This window comes from Tachypleus tridentatus, chromosome 3 (assembly GCF_004210375.1).
Source record: "Tachypleus tridentatus isolate NWPU-2018 chromosome 3, ASM421037v1, whole genome shotgun sequence".
NCBI lineage: Eukaryota > Metazoa > Arthropoda > Merostomata > Xiphosura > Limulidae > Tachypleus > Tachypleus tridentatus.
In genome coordinates, this window is record NC_134827.1 from 48,853,042 (window position 1) to 48,877,662 (window position 24,621).

General features: G+C 34.2%; 1 protein-coding gene across 1 annotated transcript in view; it reads right to left on the reverse strand.

The window, feature by feature from the left end:
* The window catches only part of LOC143246812 (uncharacterized), a 75,526-nt gene extending 68,330 nt beyond the window's left edge, over positions 1 to 7,196 (reverse strand). The window contains exon 1 of the mRNA XM_076493981.1: positions 6,975 to 7,196. The gene's annotated coding sequence lies outside the window, so the exon portion shown is untranslated. The remainder of the gene's footprint in view (positions 1 to 6,974) is intronic.
* Between the last annotated feature and the right edge of the window lie 17,425 nt (positions 7,197 to 24,621).

The window sequence follows — 24,621 nt, forward strand, 5'->3', positions numbered from 1 at the left end:
AGGTTACACAGGGTGTTCAGAAAGTCACTGTGCAGTTTGGAAAGCAGTGATAACAGCATTCATTCAGTCTATTTCAAGCCAGCAACTGATAGCGGTGTTTACAAACAAAATAAGAAGGATCCAAACCTGTATTGATACCAACGGGGGTCACTTTCAACATTGTTTATAATTGTCATTCATATTTACCCCTGTATTCTATATTGAAACGTGTCTGTTAATAAATATATAAGTGCACAGTGACTTTCCGAACACCCTGTATAAGATAAACATAACAAAACGAGCCCAGATGGTTTAGTTTTCATGTAATTTTTGTTGCAGATAACTTGTAATGCTCCCAACTGATATCTTATGAAATATCATATACCACACTTGTCAAAACTGTCTTTGTGTTCAGTCTCTGTCTCTACCTGATGAGGACTGGAATTCTAGACAAAAGGAGGGTTACAAAGATGACACTTGGGATAGAAAGTTTGTTATACAAAATTGTCTTATGTCCCCTGAAAATTTCTCTTGGATGTAACAACAAGAGTTAGGAGGACTCTAATTAAGGTACTTAAGATATTGTAAAGAGGCTGATGGTTTTGTTAGATTTATTTTGTACAGAACATTTAGAATGGTAGGACTGAAGAACACAACTTTAGGAAGGGCAAAGGTCATCTTGAGCTATGACAGTTTTATTTTTGGGTGGTTGGCCTTTGGAATGGGTTGTTCCAGATGTGGTGGTTGCAGTTAATTTATGATAAATGTCTTATTTAGGGATTTGTTTTTGTTTAGTTGATGGAACAACCCAAATATGCCAACAGTTCCTTCAATATCCTTCAAATTTAATTGGTGTCATAAGTCCTCATTTCTGTATTGGAAAGACTGAAAAGGTAATAGAGTCCTACTGGTTTGTACTAGATTATTGTAAGTTATTTTCTACACTTCTCCTTAATAACTGAAAGTTTGTATAGAGCTCACAACTTGACAACTACAAATATTTATTACTTTTTGGTCCATTATAAATGTGATATTGCAGCACTGAGAAGTATTAATGCGAATCTACACATTTATGTCTACCAATAACTCTTACGGTTACCATCCAACACCATCTATACCAGTATTATACAGGGTGTTCGGAAAGTCACTGTGCAGTTTTGTTTGTAAAAAATATAGAAGTGACTTTCTAAACACCCAGTACTAGCCAGTATAAATATAAAATACTTATTTTTAACTATGTTACTACAAATATTTTATGTTGTATTAGAAATTATAAGGAAAGAATTGACTGAGACTATAATATGAGTCACATATTATAACCAGAACTGGAGAGGTATAGTGGTGAAGGTAACAGATTTGGATAACACACGCTCATCACAAGAAGGTCACAGTCTTCAACAGGGTATATGCACGACAAACATCCAATCACTGTGGGTCATGAAATTCTACAGAGTTGTTGATCCAATAATTATAAGTACTACTTCTTACCACCAGTTGTACAAAATAAATCATTACAAAAAACAGAAATAAAGATAAACAAACACAAATGATACCAAATAAAGTTTCACTAATAATAATGGATCTATTTAATGTTTATTATTCAGTGCAGAGTACCACTTGTTTTATTTTTGTTAGCTCTGTAGACATGGGATAAAATGAATAAGAGTAGAGGCTCTGGGCATTTCTTTCTATGTGAAAACAAAACAGTTTTTATGTACAGAACAAATCAAGTGTAGATATAAAGTGTTTATATAAACCATTTTAATGATCAAAACTTGACTACACTGTGATTATTGAAATACTGATTGGGAACAGGCTTTCGTGTAGTAGGTAGTTTTCAAGGTTTCAGGGGTTTACAATCTGAACCTAACCTATCACAAATGATTTTTTTATCTTTCTCTTGTCAGACCCAGCATGTAAATTACAAGCATGACTGACAATATTAAAATAGTAACTGTTGTCTACCCTTGCCTATTTCTATGTAGAACAATGACAGAGAGTATTAAAATAGTAACTGTTGTCTACTCTTCTCTGTTTCCATGTAGAACAATGACAGACAGTATTAAAATAATAACTGTTGTCTACTCTTGCCTGTTTCCCTGTAGAACAATGACAGACAGTATTAAAATAGTAACTGTTGTCTACTCTTGCCTGTTTCCATGTAGAACAATGACAGACAATATTAAAATGGTAACTGTTGTCTACCCTTGCCTGTGTCCATGAAGAACAATGACAGACAGTATTAAAATAGTAACTGTTGTCTACCCTTGTCTGTTTCCATGTAGAACAATGACAGACAATATTAAAATGGTAACTGTTGTCTACCCTTGCCTGTGTCCATGAAGAACAATGACAGACAGTATTAAAATAGTAACTGTTGTCTACTCGCCTGTTTCCATGTATAGCAATGACAGTATTAAAATAATAACTGTTGTCTACCCTTGCCTGTGTCCATGAAGAACAATGACTGACAATATTAAAATAGTAACTGTTGTCTACTCTTGCCTCTTTCCATGTATAACAATGACAGTATTAAAAGAATAACTGTTGCCTACTCTTGCCTGTTTCCATGTAGAACAATGACAGTATTAAAATAACTGTTGTCTACCCTTGCCTGTTTCCCTGTAGAACAATGACAGACAGTATTAAAATAGTAACTGTTGTCTACTCTTGCCTGTTTCCATGAAGAACAATGACAGACAGTATTAAAATAATAACTGTTGTCTACCCTTGCCTGTATCCATGAAGAACAATGACAGACAGTATTAAAATAGTAACTGTTGTCTACCCTTGTCTGTTTCCATGTAGAACAATGACAGACAATATTAAAATGGTAACTGTTGTCTACCCTTGCCTGTGTCCATGAAGAACAATGACAGACAGTATTAAAATAGTAACTGTTGTCTACCCTTGTCTGTTTCCATGTAGATCACTGACAGACAGTATTAAAATAGTAACTGTTGTCTACCCTTGTCTGTTTCCATGTAGATCAATGACAGACAGTATTAAAATAATAACTGTTGTCTACCCTTGCCTGTGGCCATGAAGAACAATGACAGACAGTATTAAAATAGTAACTGTTGTCTACCCTTGTCTGTTTCCATGTAGAACAATGACAGACAATATTAAAATGGTAACTGTTGTCTACCCTTGCCTGTGTCCATGAAGAACAATGACAGACAGTATTAAAATAGTAACTGTTGTCTACCCTTGTCTGTTTCCATGTAAAACAATGACAGACAGTATTAAAATAGTAACTGTTGTCTACCCTTGTCTGTTTCCATGTAGATCACTGACAGACAGTATTAAAATAGTAACTGTTGTCTACCCTTGTCTGTTTCCATGTAGATCAATGACAGACAGTATTAAAATAGTAACTGTTGTCTACCCTTGTCTGTTTCCATATAGATCAATGACAGACAGTATTAAAATAGTAACTGTTGTCTACCCTTGCCTGTGTCCATGAAGAACAATGACTGACAATACTAAAATAGTAACTGTTGTCTACTCTTGCCTGTTTCCATGTATAACAATGACAGAATTAAAAGAATAACTGTTGCCTACTCTTGCCTGTTTCCATGTGTAACAATGACAGTATTAAAAGAATAACTGTTGCCTTCTCTTGCCTGTTTCCATGTAGAACAATGACAGTATTAAAATAATAACTGTTGTCTACCCTTGCCTGTTTCCCTGTAGAACAATAACAGACAGTATTAAAATAGTAACTGTTGCCTACTCTTGCCTGTATCCATGAAGAACAATGACAGACAGTATTAAAATAATAACAGTTGTCTACCCTTGCCTGTATCCATGAAGAACAATGACAGACAGTATTAACATAATAACTGTTGTCTACTCTTGCCTGTTTCCATGAAGAACAATGACAGACAGTATTAAAATAGTAACTGTTGTCTACCCTTGCCTGTTTCCATGTAGAACAATGACTGACAGTATTAAAATAGTAACTGTTGTCTACCCTTGCCTGTTTCCATGTAGAACAATGACAGACAATATTAAAATGGTAACTGTTGTCTACCCTTGTCTATTTCCATGTAGAACAATGACAGACAATATTAAAATAGTAACTGTTGTCTACCCTTGTCTGTTTCCATGTAGATCAATGACAGACAGTATTAAAATAGTAACTGTTGTCTACCCTTGTCTGTTTCCATGTAGATCAATGACAGACAGTATTAAAATAGTAACTGTTGTCTACCCTTGTCTGTTTCCATGTAGATCAATGACAGACAGTATTAAAATAGTAACTGTTGTCTACCCTTGTCTGTTTCCATGTAAATCAATGACAGACAGTATTAAAATAGTAACTGTTGTCTACCCTGTCTGTTTCCATGTAGATCAATGACAGACAGTATTAAAATAGTAACTGTTGTCTACCCCTGTCTGTTTCCATGTAGAACAATGATTGACCGTAAGGAGCGTATATTTTCTACATCACCACAGTAGGGTTTTGTTGGATGTTAGTGAAACAATGATTAATTGGAGTTGTTTGATTATTATGTAGTTCAAGTGATTGCTGTGTGTGTTTTCAGTAAAATACAGTTACACAGTAGTTTGTCTGTGTGTGCCCATCATGTACAGAAAATACATCATCATTTCTGTCTTTGTAGAAGTATTTAACGACTAAAACATGTAGTAGGATGTATATAAAAATGTTCAGCAAATGAAATTAACCCAACTCCACTTTTTCAGATCACTATTCAAATAAACCCTTGTGAAGATGGATATCTGAGGAGCCCATTAGACATATGATGCTTTATGAGTTCAAGAAAGGCAATAGTGCAGCAGAAACTACACAAAACATTCAAGGTGTTTATAGTGCGGAGTCTCTTAATGAAAGAAAATGTCAAGATGGTTTCACAAGTTCAGATCAGGTGACTACAGCTTAAGTGATGCACCACATTCAGGTAGTCCTGTTGAGTTTAATGATGACTTGCTGTTGATGATTATTGTGCTGTAACACTTGAAGAATTAGCACAGAAGCTTAATTCAATATTCAATAGTACACCATCCCCCGCATCAGCTTGGAAATGTATCAAAACTGCGAAAATGGGTTCCCGCATAATTTGACAGATGCCAACAGGAGATGGAAAATGGATATATTATAAAAATGTTAAGTGTTTCAGACAGTGGCTCAGTGCAGGTAAACTGGTTAAAGCACAGCCCAAAATGGATCTCCACCCTAGGAAAGTCTTGTTAACCATTTGGTGTTTTAGTGGGATGTTGGCGTGATCCACTCTGAGTTGTTGCCAATCAATGTAATGATTACATCAGACTTCTATTGTCAGCAGTTAGAATGCTTGAATATTGCATTGAAAAGAAAAAGGCATGCTTTGATCAATCGTAAAGGTGTTGTGTTACACCAGGATAATGCACGGCCCCATACAGCAAGGATCACATCTGCAAAGATTGAAGAGCTAGAGTGAGAAAAACTTCCACATCCTCCTTATTCTTCAGATCTTCTCCATCTGATTATCACCTGTTCCAAAGTTTGCAGAACTATCTTGATGGAAAAGAGCTTGGAACACGAGTATTTTCAAAACTACCGTGTATACATTCTGTTCCTCCAAACCCCAAGAATTTTATAGAAGTGACATTCAGAAGCTTGTGAATCATTCACAGGAAGTAATTAATAATAATAGAACATACATTATTGATTAAATAACATTAAAAGTGTTTGAAATCCTTTCTCTTTTTCTGAACCTAAAATCAGACATTACTTAAGGGATGGCCGGATGTATATTGTAAACTGATTTCAAAGTGGTCATGCAAGTACTGTAGGAAAGAAAACATTCTTTTCATAACATTTCAAGACTATATACAATATTGTGGATGATATTGTATATGCGGACATAACTAACATAGTAGTATGTAACATTTTAAAATAGTATATACAATGAAAGTTATAGATTTCCTGAATAATGGCTGCTCAGTTGTTTTCATCTGACAATCAGGCACGTAACATCAGCCTTAACTCTTCATAAATCATCAGTCACACCTTACTTGAAATACAACGTACACTGTTGCTAATCTTAATATAACAAAGGAAAGTATATCGATACTATTAATTCTGGAGAAGGAGAGGTTATTTTATGTGGTAGGTTAAGCTCTCAAATTTATTTGAGAACAGTAAAGTAATGCATGTTTGTCTAAGTTTATAAGGTTACCAGGATATCAGTAGAATGAAGGTCTATGACTTGTTTTTGCTTAGTTCTGAAAATAATATGATAAGAAGCCACAAGTTAAAAGACTTGGTTAAATCAAGCTAAGCTCCAATTAAAACAGTTTTACATTCCTAAAAAAACAATTAACTTAACAGAGAAATGACTAATATCTTGAAAACCTAAAGGTATGTTAAAATTTCACTTTTTTTCAAACATGGTCAGCCTTAAAAATAAGTTAAAGAACCAAATGGTTCCCTGTTGTTCATATGTTGCACTGTGTTGTAGTAGTTATATTACTTTATTATACAAACTTTAAGCTTTATATTTAAACATCTCTAACCTTAATTTGCCTTGAAACAAATTTTACTATAACTTAATATAATGGTAAAAAGCCATTTGAAACAAACAAACAAAAATAGAATACTCATTACTTATAACCTATGAAAAGTTACCCATCTTAGGCTAGGTCCAATAATGTGGCAAAATAACATGGTTATTTGCTCAGAAATTACTCTGATCAGAGGCAGAATAACCGTTAATAAGATAGCAGTATCATTACAACGAAAGACTAAAATTTTAGAACATTAACATCGTAATAATTAAAAATTAAAATGAGGATAAATTAGGCTTAGGGTTTTTAGTACTACGACTCCTTATCATTCTAATTATTTTAGTAATACTGTTAATACTGTATTTATTAGTAACAGGATCACTTAAATGCAACTTACTCGGCCACTGTGTTGTGGAATAATATTACTTACTATTAAAGAATAAAGCTAACTCGACCTTGTAAGTTGCAGTAAATAAACTTACCTAAAAGTAAAACATAAGTCCGTACGTTACGGATTCATTAATTATTATAACTCTTAATGAAAACTGGAAATGATAAAATTCTTCTTGAAAATACCAAATTAACAAAAGAAAAGTGTTTCCACTTTACACTTTGTTTTCTAAACAAACATGGATACTACAACTTTTCGCTCCTGGAGTTAATACATTCAGCTGCAGTTATTCAGACATTTATTTCACGTGACTGAAGCTAAAACTATGAAATTAAAAAAGGTATATGAAAATCAAAAATTAATTAAATAAATCTAATATACATATATATCCAAGTATAAAAAATCGGACTTTTGAAATTAATAGTACTTAAAAACATATTTCGTATGCTGATACAGTGAAATTTTGATAAATTAGCCTCTCTTTAACATTACTCAAAAACCAGAAATGCACTTGATCTTCGGCTGTTTCAAGATTCACAATTTCCAGCAACAGCAAAATTGTATCAGTATTTCAATATGTTATGATCAGAAATAAAACTAAACAAATGAATAATGTCACTACTTTGATATATCAATGTAAGTATTACACAAAAAATACTCATCATGATTATAACTTGTTGCATTTATTTATAAGTGAAGCATCCTTCTTGATATATTCGGCAATAATCTGAATAATATTACGAGGTTCGGCCAGCTTAAGAATTTAAAGTAGCTCTAAAGCAAGGCGCTAAGTTAACAATGCAAAAATAATATTTATATTATTGCGGTTATGAAGGAAGAATGCTTTTATTTTTACTTTCTTAAAGACCCGCCAAGTGAAATTAAGAAAAGGCAAAAGTGAGATAAACATTACAATAGTTAATCAGGCCATAACCATGGGGTATTGAAGTCAAATCATGGAAGAGTCAGGTTTTATAAACTTTTTAGGTTGGTTTTCTCCACCAATTGTTAACATACTAAACACAATCTGTTTAGATTTATTGTTTATGGTTGGCATAGTCAAATTGGGAAACATCTGAAGAAAAATGTTTGTTTTAAGTTATCCACACAGTTATACAATGGACTATCTATGGTCTGCCCTCCACGAAACAGGGTTCTAGCTTTGTACGTCCCTAGGTATATCACTCCGTTGCTGGGGCAGGGTGAAAGTGATCATTGCTCGATTATGTTAGATGATTTGCTGCATATGGAGATTTAGGTTTCAAAATTCTCTAATTTTGAAGAGATGAGACAAGAATTATCCGTTTTTAATTGGGTGAGAGATTTAACTGATCCCATACTGTCACAACGGTAAGTCAACGGATTTAAAACTTAAAATCAGGGATTCGATTCCCCTCATTGAACTCAGAAGATGCCCCGATGTGGCTTTCCTATAAAGAAACACACACGCACAGATTTAACTGGAGATTTTCATCAAAATTAGAAAACATTTTAAAATTAATTTCCAAATATTAAAGACGGGCATGTTCCTTATAGAAAAAAGGGCGCGTGCACATGAAAGAAACCAAATCAAAAACCGGGTTGGCTCACAAAGTGTGTTAAGAAGAAGATTAAAAAAACGTTATAAATTTAAACATTTTTTACTCCTATGATTTGAAAGGGAACGGATGCTATAATACAGGGGCGTGGATCCTAGGGGGATGGAGAGTATACTTCCCCCCCTTCATTTTAGGTGGGGGGTATAGTGCATACAATCATCCCCCCTAAAGTTTGGTCTGTTGAATTGTTTTATTGTATCACAGGCCTACAAATTGTGTGTTTGTTCTTGTGATTCTCGTGTTTTTACCAATCGAATTACATAATTAGGCCTAGATGTAGGCTTTTTCAGCAGCCGAAATGTATATCTCTAATATAGGCGTGCTTCTAAGCTTTTAGATCTAAGCGATAGTTCGTAAATATCAGCCAGTAGGCCTAAGTATACATGCACGTATCGTGGCAAAAAGATTACTCTGTGACTGCATGTTTACAGCTTTCAGGTTCACGTAATCAGAGATTACCAATTTGCAAATTAAACAGTCCACATAAGTGGTTGCAAAAATCATCCCCACATCGGGTGTAAAAAATCTACGCCCCTGCTATAATAAGTAATACAGAAATACTGACTTTCGCACAAGTTGTTTATAGCATAACATAATATTTCAGTGGGTATTTACTACGTCATCAAAACTTTTGTACAATCCTCAAGAACTAACTATGTATATACTTAAAGCATCATATAATTGTGCGATGGTCAAAGTGATTTTGTATGAAGAAGTAGCAGAAAACTAGGGGGGGCGTTAGGAATGGTTTCTCTTACCCAATTTTAACACTTGGCTTTTAATGCCCTTCCCCAATGTTTCACATGAATAATTAATTGACGGTCATTGGCCGCAGGAATGTCTTACGGGGCGAAGTTGAAAGATCCCTCGAGAAAGTATGAACTGAGTATAACTCAAAAAATGGCTCTTCATATCAGCTTTTTGGTGACTGTTGAAGTAGAAACTTTAGGTGAGTTTATGTGTTACTGTAGTAGTAGCGACCATTTGTTTTCCCTTTTGCATTCGTTCATAGTGCTCTTTGAGATATGTAAGATGTTTAGGTGCCCCCCTTAAACTGTATATGTTGTGTTATAGAAAATTAATAGTTTTTTGTTTTTTGTGTAAGTGCATACCGCCATTTATGAATTCAGTTAAAGTTAGCATACGTTAAATATAATCAATGTTCAATAAGAGCAATAATCAGGGGAAGGGGTTGTGACCCCATTAACATGCTCCTTGTTCCAAACTATCATTCCATAAAGTTTCTGTATGATTGGCTTAGCGACCCAGGAGTAATTAGATAACGAACAAACAGAACAGATATTTGTGATATACACTGCTGGCCAAAATCTTAAGTCCAATGAACATAAAGAAAAAAATATTCATTTTGCGTTGTTAGACTCAACCACTTATTTGAGTAGAGTTTCGAAAGATGAAAATAAGAAAAGGGAAAATAAAAAAAAAAACTTTTTTGGCATTTAACAGGGAAAATGTAAACACTATGAAATTAGCCTAAACACTAGCTGGTCAAAAGTTTAAGAACATACCAAAAAAAAGTCCTAGACAGAGTAGGATATGTTCAAAAAGAGGTCTCAGTAGTGAGTTGCACGGCCGTCATTGAGAATAACTTCAAACATTCGCTTTGGCATGGTCGGTATAAGCGTTTCGAGAAGGCTGGCTGGAATGTTACCCAAAGTGGTGAAGATGGCTTCACGAAGATCATGCACTGTTTGGAATTGACGTCCATTTCTATAGACTTCCTTTGCCATCCACCACCAAACATTTTCAATGGGGTTCAGTTCGGGCGAACACGCTGGATGGTCCAAAAGAATCATGTTATTCGCCATGAAAAAGTCCTTTGTCCTGCGGGCATTGTGGATTGCAGCATTGTTCTGCTGAAAGATTCAGTCATTTACAAACAATTTTTTTCAGTTAATAAGGATGCTCTCTCCAACATGCCAATGTAGCAAGCTACTGTTTGACACCCCTGTGTAACCTGAAGCTCCATTGTTCCATGGAAGGAGAAAGCACCCCAGATCATGATGGAACCTCCTCCACTGTGTCGTGTAGAAAATGTCTCCGGTGGGATATCCTTATCGTGCCAGTAACGTTGAAAGTTATCTGGATCATCCAGCTTAAATGTTTTCTTATCAGAAGTGTCCACTTTTCTACGTCCCATGTTTGGTGCTTCTCAGCAAAGTTTAACCGAGCTGCTTCATGATGTGGAAGGAGGCGTGGACTTTGAAGATGTTTACGGTTTTTAAAGCCTTTCTCTCGTAGATACCGTTTTATTGTTCTCGAGCTCCATTTTGTGTCCGTAAGGGCCATAATCTGGTTCGTCGATCGGCTGGTGTCTTGTCGGACAGCCCGTCGAATCCTTCTGCTCAACGCTGGCGAAATTTTCTTAAGCCGACCACTAGAAATTCTCGTTCTGTATCCCTCAGGATCTTTTAAGAAATTTGCAACAGCAGTTTTACTACGCCCAATCTCACCAGCGATGGCACGTTGAGAGAGACCTTGCTTTTGCAGCTCGACGATTCTGCCACGTTCAAACTCTGTTAACTTTTTAGCCTTTGCCGTATTTTTACCAAATGTAACACAAAAGATGTCAGTAGGAGATGTTGACAACGCTAATGCTTGAACACAAATGACTAAATTTTGTTACGTGTTTACCGATTAACGCTTCTTTTCAATATGATCTTAAACTTTCGACCATCTAATATTTAGGCTAATTTCATAGTGTTCACATTTTCCCTATTAAATGCTATAATTTTTTTTTCACTTTTCTTATTGTCATCTTTCGAAGCTCTACTCAAATAAGTGGTTGAGTCTAACAACGCAAAATGCATATTTTTTTTTATGTTCATTGGCCTTAAGTTTTTGGCCAGCAGTGTACATATATATGAACCAAGAAAGTTGTTCGAAAGGATATTCACGAAATCGAAAACCAATACGAAAATTGATTGGCTAAAAGAATGCTTATATTTGACGATCGTGAGGTGGTGGGGTTATCACATTTTAATTGATGAGCATTTAATAAGTTTTTCTGATCTTGAAGAGTTACTGGATATAACAAAGTCGAACAATATTATCACGTTAATTCTGAGCTTCATATGGAAAAACAAGGAACTTTAAAGAATGGTAAACTAAGGCAAAGCATATTTCCCCGAAGGTTTTGAAGAAGGTTAAAGATTCTTTGACAGATTGTTTAAGCAGAGTATACATGGCAAAACTTCGTGGAATGGACTGCAGCTGCCTGTTGTGGAGACACAAGTGTAGAGGACGACGTTTCGAAAGTCTTCCACCTTTCATCAAGGTTAAAGATTGGATATGTGAGCCAGTTTCTACTATTTGTAGCAAGTCCTTGAATATTGGACTGTTACCAAAGGATTACATATTAGCTAATTGAGGTAAAATGAAATTCACAGTAATTATAGATACATTTGTTTTATATCAGTGGTGAGAAGTGTTTCACAGCCTCATAAAAGATTTATCTGGTGAGTTGGGAGAACACATCGTAGATAGCTTTTGATTATAAGATACACGTGATAATGCATGCCAGATATAATAACTTATATCATGACTATACTCTTGATGGAAATAACCTCCACAGTGTTATGGAAGAAAATAATCTTTGTGTTTTAGTTGATTAGTCTTAAGAGTTGCCCAAACGATGTGTTATTACTAGTAACAGAATTTAACTTTGTATCTACAGAAATAAAGGAGTGTTGTAGAATATTGTCCCTCGTCTGTTATTACTAAATTAGGGACAGCTACTGTAGATAACCCTTATTTAGCTCTGCTTATACTAAGCATGTGCCGCAGAAACTCTCTGTCAGTTTTGTGTGTGGCAGTGAATCGAGTTTTGTTGGAAAAATCCATCCAGTCAGGACTGCTCTAGAAACAGTGAGAGTTTCTTATGTACCCAGCAGGGAACAAAAGTATACAAGCGATATGCTACTGTTTACTTTGTACCAGACTGAGTGGTTGTAATCCTATTGCACAAGAGATACTGTCTTTCACACGGAAAGAAGGCAGTAGCATTGGTTGTAATATGTTCATCAGGAAATGGAGTCCCAATGCTACTATGTAATTATAAATGATTACTATCTACCTTGTTATAGCCATCAAAACAGCAAACAAAGAGAAAGGGGTCGATTTTAGATCTAAAATTAGAATTGTATTAGATCCAAAGATGAACAGTATTCTCCCAGCGCATCTGAAATTGTTTGTTGATTATTTTAACACCAACCCAGAATAAACTCAGTACTGTTGTCTCAGTAACCTGATGGCTAAGTATACTAATTGGAGAGAATCATGTATTATCACATGAAAACGAGGAATCTGACTCCTATCCAACAACAACAACAAAACACCCTGCAGCATTTCCTACTCACAGCTCCAAGAGTATCCAGTTAAACATTGAGAATGCTGACAGAAGATACGAAAGTAACCTTTTCTAGTCCACTCTGGTGTCATAAATAGCAATCCTATAGAGAAGGTTGTGTTCTCCACGAATTCTTAATGGCCGTAAAATAGTAGCTAACACTCTAACAGATGACAGTGTTAACGTTCCACTGCGGTAAATAGAAAGGTTTACCGTTGTTGAGAAATGAGATGTCAACACAGCTATAGAAAGGAGGATGTCATTTCCTAGAGTGTCTTACATAAGCTCTGAAAGTCCTCGTGCCACTTTCTACAGTGTCTTACACAAACTCTGAAAGTCCTCGTGTCACTTCCTACAGTGTCTTACACAAACTCTGAAAGTCCTCGTGTCATTTCCTGGAGTGTCTTACACAAACTCTGAAAGTCCTCGTGTTATTTTCTAGAGTGTCTTACACAAACTCTGAAAGTCCTCGTGTCATTTCCTAAAGTGTCTTACACAAACTCTGAAAGTCCTCGTGTTATTACCTAGAGTGTCTTACACAAACTCTGAAAGTCCTTGTGTCATTTCCTAAAGTGTTTTACACAAACTCTGAAAGTCCTCGTGTTATTACCTAGAGTGTCTTACACAAACTCTGAAAGTCCTTGTGTCATTTCCTAAAGTGTCTTACACAAACTCTGAAAGTCCTCGTGTTATTTTCTAGAGTGTCTTACACAAACTCTGAAAGTCCTCGTGTCATTTCCTGGAGTGTCTTACACAAACTCTGAAAGTCCTCGTGTCATTTCCTAAAGTGTCTTACACAAACTCTGAAAGTCCTCGTGTTATTACCTAGAGTGTCTTACACAAACTCTGAAAGTCCTTGTGTCATTTCCTGGAGTGTCTTACACAAACTCTGAAAGTCCTCGTGTTATTTTCTAGAGTGTCTTACACAAACTCTGAAAGTCCTCGTGTCATTTCCTAAAGTGTCTTACACAAACTCTGAAAGTCCTCGTGTTATTACCTAGAGTGTCTTACACAAACTCTGAAAGTCCTCGTGTCATTTCCTAAAGTGTCTTACACAAACTCTGAAAGTCCTCGTGTTATTACCTAGAGTGTCTTACACAAACTCTGAAAGTCCTCGTGTCATTTCCTAAAGTGTCTTACACAAACTCTGAAAGTCCTCGTGTTATTTCCTAGAGTGTCTTACACAAACTCTGAAAGTCCTCGTGTTTTTTCCTAAAGTGTCTTACACAAACTCTGAAAGTCCTCGTGTTATTTCCAAGAGTGTCTTACACAAACTCTGAAAGTCCTCGTGTTATTACCTAGAGTGTCTTACACAAACTCTGAAAGTCCTCGTGAGAGTTTATCTCCTAGGCTATTACAGCTTTCAAAAGAGGTGCAGATACAATGGATGACTTGCTGTCTTCTATGAGATTGGCTTTATTTTCATTCATAAATCATAAAATTAGTGACTTTATACGTATATTTGTGCAATTAATTTGGTGTTTCAAATGTATCTTTACGATAGAAGTTTGTATATATATGTATTCATAGGTTCAGATTTAAGGGTAATTTTTTATCAACCATTTCTACGGTATGTATAAGCGCAGCCGTTCTTCACGTCTTATCTTTATTATCTTGTTAAATGTGTTGTCATTACTTGTCTTATTTTAGTTGTGTTAAATAGTAAATTATAACTGAATTTTAAACTTGTATGATACTAGTAATGATACTAGTCATGTCTTGTAACAATTGTACTGCAGTTCTTTGGATTGTATCTACGTGATACCATGTACTACAGTTCTATAGATTGTATCTACGTGATACCATGTACTACAGTTCTATAGATTGTATCTACGTGATACCATGTACTACAGTTCTATAGATTGTATCTACGTGACATCATGTACTACAGTTCTATAGATTGTATCTACGTGATATGATGTACTACAGTTCTTTGGATTGTGTCTACGTGATATGGCGTACTACAGTTCTATAGAATGTATCTACGTGATATGGTGTACTACAGTTCTTTGGATTGTATCTACGTGATACCATGTACTACAGTTCTTTGGATTGTATCTACGTGATACCATGTACTACAGTTCTACGTGATATCATGTACTACAGTTCTATAGATTGTATCTACGTGATACCATGTACTACAGTTCTTTGGATTGTATCTACGTGATACCATGTACTACAGTTCTATAGATTGTATCTACGTGATACCATGTACTACAGTTCTTTGGATTGTATCTACGTGATACCATGTACTACAGTTCTATAGATTGTATCTACGTGATATGATGTACTACAGTTCTTTGGATTGTATCTACGTGATATCATGTACTACAGTTCTATAGATTGTATCTACGTGATACCATGTACTACAGTTCTATAGATTGTATCTACGTGATATCATGTACTACAGTTCTTTGGATTGTATCTACGTGATACCATGTACTACAGTTCTTTGGATTGTATCTACGTGATATGATGTATTACAGTTCTTCAGATTATATTTATGTGATATCATGTACTGAAGTTCTTCAGATTATATTTATGTGATATCATGTACTGAAGTTCTTCAGATTATATCTACGGAAACTTCTGTTCCTGTTTTAATTGAGTGTAAAAGCTATGTGGTAATTAAGAGCTTTTAAAATATTTTCTTGGTATGATGTACCAGTAAGTTCTGTTTTTATACATACCAAAGTTGAGGTTGGCTATGAGTGAACGTTTTTCAAACTTCGGCTTAGGTCGTAAGTCTGTATATCTCCTACACTCTAGAAGTCACGCATGACTTGAACGAGCCCTCGTGCTCGTCAGTCTGTAAACGAAAGCTCTGAGTGAGAAAATTAGTTTTATTTTACATTCTGACTTCTGGCTGAGCAGATAAGAAGGACAAGACAACGAAAGTAATAATATACAGCATTTCTAGTTTTAAGTGAAGTGTTCGAAGATAATCGTATTATAATTAGATGATATGTAATAGAAGGAAGAGAACTGTCCTGGAATGAAACTCTTGCTATACATATAAAGACACAAAGATCGATACACATTATTTATATGTATTATACATTTGGTAATATACGAAATATACATCCAACATCATGATCTTTGACTAATGTTATGGTGTGAAGCGTTATTACATTCAGTTATTGATAGTGACGAGAAACCCACTGGTAGTAACACCGTATCTCGAGATGGCTGGTATGGGTAATAAAACTGTTATTAAAATAAATAACAGAACAATCATTCGGCCATCTTAGATCGTCTTCAGGTTAACAAAGACAGTTTGCAACTGACCGTTTCCAGACACATGTCTTCGGAACGAGAGTATAAATGGATACGAGATTGTAGGGGGCGTTGCAGTATACATTAGGTTATTAATTAGTATAGGTATAAAGATGTTCCTTTATATTGGTTTAATTATGGTTTAAGTTGTTGTATAAGCAGGGCTTCTTTGATTTTGCATTTATTTATATTTGTTTGTCTGCTTAGTATCTGGGAGTTTTCTTTGGTTATGTTGTTTATTTGATTTTCAGTATTGAAAACGTGGGAAGATGTTTTTTTATGTTCTTTGAATCTAGTTTCCATTTTACTGCTTGTTACTCAAAGTTATGGTACTTGTTGCATTGTATTTTATAGATTATGTTTGTCAGTGTAGTTTTTACATAGTATAGATTTTAATTTTTTATCTGTTTTTTGAATAAATTTGGTGTTGTAGTTTGTTCTATCTTGGGATTTACTGTCGTTTGTTTGTTGTTGATCTAGGTGTGTGTAGTTTTTTCAACGTTTTTTGAGGACATTTGTTGAAGTTGATGAAGCGTTATTTTATTTTCTTAATTTCATCGGGTGAGCAAAGTTTTGTGGCTGTTTATTTATTTATACAAGAACTAAAACCAAAATTAAACCAATATAAAGACACCGTTATACCTAATTTAATTAATAACCAAAAATGTACTGCAACGCCACCTATAATACCGTACCAATATATACTCTCGTCCTTAAGACATGTGTACGACAACGGTTAGCTGCAAACTCTCTTTGTGAACCTGAAGATGACCTGACCTCTAACTTGTTCATCAGTTTACTTGTTACGTGACGTGTAATGAACAGTTAGACAAAGCTCCAACTTGTTCATTAGTTTACTGGTCACGTGGCATGCAATGAACAGTTAGACAAAGCTCCAACTTGTTCATTAGTTTACTGGTCACGTGACGTGTAATGAACAGTTAGACAAAGCTCCAACTTGTTCATTAGTTTACTGGTCACGTGGCATACAATGAACAGTTAGACAAAGCTCGAACTTGTTCACTAGTTTACTGGTCACGTGACGTGTAATGAACAGTTAGACAAAGCTCTAACTTGTTCATTAGGTTACTGGTCACGTGGCATGCAATGAACAGTTAGACAAAGCTCCAACTTGCTCATTAGTTTACTGGTCACGTGACGTGTAATGAACAGTTAGACAAAGCTCGAACTTGTTCATTAGTTTACTGGTCACGTGACGTGTAATGAACAGTTAGACAAAGCTCCAACTTGTTCATTAGTTTACTGGTCACGTGGCATGCAATGAACAGTTAGACAAAGCTCAATCTAGTTGATGAGTTGACTGTACACGCCACGTGACAGATCATAGTTCATCTTATTAAGCTGTGAAGCACGATCTAGTATAGAATATTCAAAATCTATTTACTTGTTATGACCAAAAACTTAATTTTGACAACTGGGACTGCTGGGCACGGCATGACCAGGTGTGTTAAGACGTTCGACTCGTAACTCGAGGGTCGCGGGTTCGATTTCCCATGGCATCAAACATGCTCGCCCTTTCAGTCGTGGGGGCGTTATAAAGTGACGGTCAATCCCACTGCTCATTGGTAAAAGAATAGCCCAAGAGTTGGCGGTGGGTGGTGATGATTAGTTGCCTTCCCATTGCTAAATTAGGGACGGCTAGCACAGATAGCCTTCGTGTAGCTTTGCTCGAGATTCAAAAACAAACAAACAAACAACCAACCAAAGACTGCTAATTCAGAAACGTTGTTTATTTTAGTGGTATTGTAATGCTTGTTTTATATTAATTTCACTTTTCTTTTATAGAGTTGATTTGATCTCCATCTCACAGTTAATATAACTAGTAACATTATAGACAATTATTTGTTAATACATGCGTCTATACGTACATGCACTTACGTTTTAGAGAGAAAATAAACGTGTGAATTTCTGCCCAATGAATCAATCATTAACAAATTACAATTTGCATGAATGACTTGGGTTTATGGATCATCGTTCTGTGATTATTTCAGAGATGTGTGAGGACAATATTTTATTTACAAAGTTTATTAATATATATTTTTAAATTTATAGAGACGTTTAAGTTCTCTTACCTTCCACTGAAATGAAAAACAAATTCCTTTATCCCATTTATAGGGTTTATATTTCATTTTCATCAAGAGTTCTTAAACGTGCGTGATTTTATAACATCATGAATCTTACTATCCACTAATGTAGCACAGTGTTTCCTCCTCTTACACAATGTTAAATATAAAGATATTTATTTATGAAAAAATATATACATTTAATTTAGGTACAGTTAAATAATACAAAATAAAATTTGCGAAAATAAGTATTAGTTGTAATTAGTCCGAATAGATGGCAGGACACGTCTTAATGGTTGTGACGAATGGCAAAGATAATTTTGTTATTATTTTCATTCACGACTACGTGTTTATTTAATTCTATTAAATATCAGGTGTGAAATAAATGAGTAGAGATATGTAATACTTAGTTTATAAAAACATTTTGCCTGAATTAGTCCAGCAATAAGGATAATAACTAACATAATGAAAACACTTCGCTAAAAACAAATAAAGACCAGAAACAGGGAACATTAAAGCGATACATTCACTAGTCAGTAATCCCACAAAGCTTAATCAACAAGACCTGAATATCTTGTAATCTATACAGTTTATTAATACACAAGACCTGAGTATCTTGTAATCTATACAGTGTATTAATACACAAGACCTGAATATCTTGTAATCTATACAGATTATTAATACACAAGACCTGAATATCTTGTAATCTATACAGATTATTAATACAAAAGACCTGAATATCTTGTAATCTATACAGATTATTATCCCTCCCAACATCTGCACACTAATATCACACACTTATATACACAGAATAATTGTGTTATTTCTTACAGTTCACCAAGCCCTACGTTAACAAGCAGTAAATAGTGAATTATGATAGACCATATGACTTAAAAACCTGAACCTGTAGCTTGCGGCGGAAGCATTTGTTTTAAAAGATCTTGTTTAGTGCAGATGAACTGATAGTACTTTGATTATAATTGTTCAATTGGTTTGTTCTGTTAGGAGTTAGGACTATCAGTATGGATTAATATTGACCAGCTACATTTTACTAATTTGTTTGATTGTAGAGCCATGATTGATTTTGAATTTATTCTGGAATATTTCTCTAGAAGTCAGAAAATATCCATGTTTTGAAGTGTTCTAGTTAACATTAAATAAAAATTAGCAAAACATAAACTGTTCGATATTTATCGATTTTACAGATGAAAAGCAACAGAACATTTTTAATGAGACATCGAGAAACAAGTCGATATTTCAAAATTGTACTGTACAGTTAAAGATAATAACATGTGTGAATTTATTTTAGTTTCAGATATTGAAAAATTATAATGAGATAAATTTATAATTATTGAAAAAATTAATTTCTCTTTCAAAATCTATCAAGAATTTCACTCTCTCCTGTCAAACAATTTGAAGTTTCATGATAATATTAACTTATTCTAATTATTTTATTTTGATTGGTAAAAATCAGTATTCGGGGATACATTTTGTCTGAGTTTGGTCACGTGGTTAAGTTTCGTGTCTTCTCTGACCTATGATGGGTCAGCCATAAAGTAAACGGACTTGGAAAGCTAAAATTCAGGGCTCGATTCTCCGTAGTGGACATAGCAGATAACTTGTGGTGATTGAAACAAACAGACAGATTTTGGCTCCGCACGGCCAGGTGGTTAAGGCATTCAACTCGTAATCTGAAGGTCACGGGTTCGAACACCCGTCGCAGTAAACATGCTCGCTATTTCAGTCATCAGGACGTTATAATGTGACAGTCAATTCCACTATTCGTTGGCCAAGAGTTGGCGGTGGGTGGTGATGACTAGGTGCCTTACCTCTAGCATACACTGGTAAATTAGGGACGGTTATCGCAGATAACCCTCGTGTAGCTTTGCACGAATTTCACACACAAACAGTTTACGGTTAAGACTGTTAAAACTGTGAGTTTTTATTCTGAAAGTGATTCTCATTTTTATCCAGCATAACTTCACATTTAGTGATGAGAAAACTATTCAAGAAACAGTTAAAATGCTTGGAGTGGTGACTCACCATGACGAAACATGCAGGTAAAAAAACCGAATAGATGGCTCACAAGGATGACAAATACAGTTAAGAAACCGAAATGATGACTAACCAGGACGAGAGCTACAGCTAAAAAACCAAAGTGATGACTTACAAGGACAAGAGATACAGTTAAAAAACCAAAGTGGTGACTCACAAGGACGAGAGATACAGATAAGAAACCAAAGTGATGACTCACAAGGACGACAAATATCTTAGAAGTTTGTTCTTAAGATTCACTGGTATAACATGCACAATTAAGTAGTTTGTATTGTTGAGAAGTACAGTTTAAGATTCACTGGTATAACATGCACAATTAAGTAGTTTGTATTGTTGAGAAGTACAGTTTAAGATTCAATGGTATTACATGCACAATTAAGTAGTTTGTATTGTTGAGAAGTACAGCTTAAGATTCAATGGTATAACATGCACAATTAAGTAGTTTGTATTGTTGAGAAGTACAGTTTAAGATTCACTGGTACGACATGTACAATTAAGTAGTTTGTATTGTTGAGAAGTACAGTTTAAGATTCACTGGTACGACATGTACAATTAAGTAGTTTGTATTGTTGAGAAGTACAGTTTAAGATTCACTGGTACGACATGTACAATTAAGTAGTTTGTATTGTTGAGAAGTACAGTTTAAGATTCACTGGTACGACATGCACAATTAAGTAGTTTGTATTGTTGAGAAGTACAGTTTAAGATTCACTGGTATAACATGCACAATTAAGTAGTTTGTATTGTTGAGAAGTACAGTTTAAGATTCACTGGTATAACATGCACAATTAAGTAGTTTGTATTGTTGAGAAGTACAGTTTAAGATTCACTGGTACGACATGCACAATTAAGTAGTTTGTATTGTTGAGAAGTACAGCTTAAGATTCACTGGTATAACATGCACAATTAAGTAGTTTGTATTGTTGAGAAGTACAGTTTAAGATTCACTGGTATAACATGCACAATTAAGTAGCTTGTATTGTTGAGAAGTACAGCTTAAGATTCACTGGTATGACATGCACAATTAAGTAGTTTGTATTGTTGAGAAGTACAGTTTATTTTTATCGTAAGAATCAATTATCAGTGATTGTTGTAAGTTTTTCTGTTTCTATTGTAGTGACATGATGGTGTAGAAATAGGCATCTGAGGAAATCTTATGTATATTACCAACAGCTGTGTCTGTCCAAATGTTCGTCTGTCTCATGGTGACTGAAAAGCTGCGCATTCAGTCAAAGGTGTACAATAACTTTTGAACTGACGGGAGAACAATCATGAATATTGATGACATTGTATACTAAACATTTAGGAATTAATCATACTATCATTCACACGTAAATAATAAAAATATATATTTACTGTATGTAACTGTTGGGCAGATGAAATGTTTACAATTACATTACGTGGTGGAAGATATACGTAACTCAGACAAGTGGAACCAAGACTATAACACAGTTAATGTTTCAAAAAAGTCCATGAAGTAAGTTGGTTTGATAGATTAATGTGAGGTTCTACCGTCACTGGAAACAAGCACTTCATTTGATGTTTCGTAAGACACATGGCAAGTAATATATAAAGATCTTTCACATTAGTTCTAAGCGTTTGGTAAATCACATTAAATACAAAAAGATATTTCAACACATGGATCGGTTTCTTTCTCTAGAGTTTTATCGGTTTCAACTTTTAATCCTGATTTTTTGATTATTTAACGAATATGACATTTTGAAACCAACACTATTACATTTTGAAACCAACATAATTACATTTTGAACTCAACACTATTACATTTTGAAACCAACATAATTACATTTTGAACTCAACACTATTACATTTTGAACTCAACACTATTACATTTTGAACCCAACACTATTACATTTTGAACTCAACACTATTACATTTTGAAACCAACACTATTACATTTTGAAACCAACATAATTACATTTTGAACTCAACACTATTACATTTTGAAACCAACACTATTACATTTTGAACCCAACACTATTACATTTTGAAACCAACACTATTACATTTTGAACTCAACACTGTTACATTTTGAACTCAACACTATTACATTTTGAACCCAACACTATTACGTTTTGAATAACAACACTATTATATTTTGAACTCAACACTATTACGTTTTGAAACCAACACTATTACATTTTGGACCCAACACAATTACATTTTGAGCTCAACACTATTACGTTTTGAAACCAACACTATTACATTTTGGACCCAACATTATTACATTTTGGACTCAACACTATTACGTTTTGAAACCAACACTATTACATTTTGAATAACATATTACGTTTTGAACTCAACACTATTACGTTTTGAAACCAACATAATTACATTTTGGACTCAACACTATTACATTTTGGACTCAACACTATTACATTTTGGACCCAACACTATTACATTTTGGACTCAACACTATTACGTTTTGAAAATAACACTATTACGTTTTGAAACCAACACAATTACGTTTTGGACTCAACACTATTACGTTTTGAAACCAACACTATTACATTTTGGAAACCAACACTATTACATTTTGAACTCAACACTATTACGTTTTGAATAACACTATTACATTTTGGACCCAACACAATTACATTTTGGACTCAACACTATTACGTTTTGAAACCAACATAATTACATTTTGAACTCAACACTATTACATTTTGAACTCAACACTATTACATTTTGAAACCAACACTATTACATTTTGAAACCAACACCATTACATTTTGGACTCAACACTATTACGTTTTGAAACCAACACAATTACGTTTTGGACTCAACACTATTACATTTTGGACTCAACACTATTACGTTTTGGACCCAACACAATTACATTTTGGACTCAACACTATTACATTTTGAATAAACACTATTACGTTTTGAAACCAACATAATTACATTTTTTGGACTCAACACTATTACGTTTTGAAACCAACACTATTACATTTTGAAACCAACACTATTACATTTTGAACTCAACACTGTTACATTTTGAACTCAACACTATTACATTTTGAACCCAACACTATTACATTTTGAAACCAACACTATTACATTTTGAACTCAACACTATTACATTTTGAAACCAACACTATTACATTTTGGACCCAACACAATTACATTTTGGACTCAACACTATTACGTTTTGAAACCAACACTATTACATTTTGGACCCAACACTATTACATTTTGGACTCAACACTATTACATTTTGAAACCAACACTATTACATTTTGGAATAACATAATTACGTTTTGAACTCAACACTATTACATTTTGAAACCAACATAATTACATTTTGAACTCAACACTATTACATTTTGAAACCAACACTATTACATTTTGAACTCAACACTATTACATTTTGAAACCAACACTATTACATTTTGAAACCAACATAATTACATTTTGAACTCAACACTATTATATTTTGAAACCAACATAATTACATTTTGGACTCAACACTATTACATTTTGGAACCAACACTATTACATTTTGAACTCAACACTATTACATTTTTAACTCAACACTATTACATTTTGAACTCAACACCATTACATTTTGGACTCAACACTATTACATTTTGGACTCAACACTATTACGTTTTGAAACCAACACTATTACATTTTGGACTCAACACTATTACATTTTGGACCCAACACTATTATATTTTGGACTCAACACTATTACGTTTTGAAACCAACACTATTACGTTTTTTAACTCAACACTATTACATTTTGGACTCAACACCATTACATTTTGAACTCAACACTATTACATTTTGGACCCAACACTATTACATTTTGAACTCAACACTATTACATTTTGGACTCAACACTATTACGTTTTGAATAACACTATTACGTTTTGAAACCAACACCATTACATTTTGGACTCAACACTATTACGTTTTGGAACCAACACTATTACATTTTGGACCCAACACTATTACATTTTGGACTCAACACTATTACGTTTTGGAACCAACACTATTACGTTTTGAAACCAACATAATTACATTTTGGACTCAACACTATGACGTTTTGGAACCAACACTATTACGTTTTGAAACCAACATAATTACGTTTTTAACTCAACACTATTACATTTTGGACCCAACACTATTATATTTTGGACTCAACACTATTACATTTTGAAACCAACACTATTACATTTTGAACTCAACACTATTACGTTTTGAAACCAACACTATTACGTTTTGAATAAACACTATTACATTTTGAACTCAACACTATTACATTTTGAACCCAACACTATTACATTTTGAACTCAACACTATTACATTTTGAAACCAACACTATTACATTTTGAA